This window comes from Agrilus planipennis, unplaced genomic scaffold, assembly GCF_000699045.2.
Source record: "Agrilus planipennis isolate EAB-ADULT unplaced genomic scaffold, Apla_2.0 scaffold339, whole genome shotgun sequence".
Classification (NCBI taxonomy): Eukaryota; Metazoa; Arthropoda; class Insecta; order Coleoptera; family Buprestidae; genus Agrilus; species Agrilus planipennis.
In genome coordinates, this window is record NW_020439690.1 from 202932 (window position 1) to 204274 (window position 1343).

Here is a 1343-nt window from a genome sequence, read left to right on the forward strand (position 1 = left end):
AGGAACATCAACCATCATCATAAGTTCATCACCAACCCTCGGACCACTTCAAGGACATCAGGACGCGTTTCAATCGAGGTGAGTTTAATAATTACTAGTTTTTTAAGTATTTATTTTCTTTACCTTTTTTAATTTTTACTTGATCTCTATTTAAATGCTTTTTTTAATTACTTTTCTTTCTTTATTTTTACTGTAACTTGTTTTAATGCTTTCCTTTCTTTTTTATGTATATTAATACTTGTTTTTATTTACTTTCACCTTGTAAATTCTTTTCCTTTTACTAATTTGAGAACCATTTGCAGAATCATCCACTGGAGGAACATGAACCATCATCATAAGTTCATCACCAACCCCTGGACCACTTTAAGGACATCAGGACGTGTTTCAATCGAGGTAAGCTTTTAATAACTTGTTTTTTAAGTATTTATTTTCTTTACCTTTTTTAATTTCTACTTGATCTCTATTTAAATTCTTTTTTTAATTACTTTTCTTTCTTTATTTTTACTGTAACTTGTTTTAATGCTTTCCTTTCTTTTTTATGTATATTAATACTTCTTTTTATTTACTTTCACCTTGTAAATTCTTTTCCTTTCACTAATTTGAGAACCTTTTACAGAATCATCCACTGGAGGAACATGAACCATCATCATAAGTTCGTCACCAACCCCTGGACCACTTCAAGGACATCAGGACGCGTTTCAATCGAGGTAAGCTTTTAATTACTTGTTTTTTTAGTATTTACTTTTCTTTACTTTTTCTAATTTCTACTTGATTTTTATGTAGGTTAATATTCTCCTTTCTTTTGCAGGGACATCTCATCGTGGGAGATCATCGTCGCGGACAACGGGGGACCATTTCTAACGGGTGCGAATAGCTCCCAACGGTGAGGGTCATCTTCCAATGGCTGGAACCGTCTTCCAATGGTAAGAAGTCCCTTTCAACAGCCAAGATCGCCCCTCGCAGGTAAGACTTGTCCCTTTGCGGACAGGAACACCTTCAAGTGGTTTGAGGGTGATCCTATCAGCGAAAGGGTGGTACTTGTACCACATCTTCCGCAGATATGATCATTTTTAAACAACTTGAAGGTGATTTCTGTTTGCAAAGGGACAAGTCAAGCCTTCGAAGGGCGATCGCAGTTGTTGTAAGGTACTTCTAACTACTTGGAAGATAGTTCCTGGTCATTGAAAGGTGACACTTACCACTTGGGGGGTATACAATCCCGCTAAAAATGGTCCCACGCGCGGACAGGGGACCCGCGTCCCCCACCGGCGTCGAATTACAAAAACCTTCGATGTAGGGATGCACCATTCGAAAAATAAAAAAATTGTCTTTTTTTATATATT

At 36.8% G+C, this 1343-nt stretch overlaps 1 long non-coding RNA gene across 2 annotated transcripts in view; it reads left to right on the forward strand.

Moving 5' to 3' along the window:
* The window catches only part of LOC108742292, a 6257-nt gene continuing 4914 nt past the window's right edge, over positions 1-1343 (forward strand). The window contains exons 1-4 of one of the 2 annotated variants that reach the window (XR_003232104.1): positions 1-78; positions 303-393; positions 617-707; positions 809-1337. This is a non-coding gene — a long non-coding RNA (uncharacterized LOC108742292). Of the gene's footprint in view, positions 79-302; positions 394-616; positions 708-808; positions 1338-1343 lie in introns of those variants that run through there. The other variant, XR_003232105.1, reaches the window with a different exon arrangement.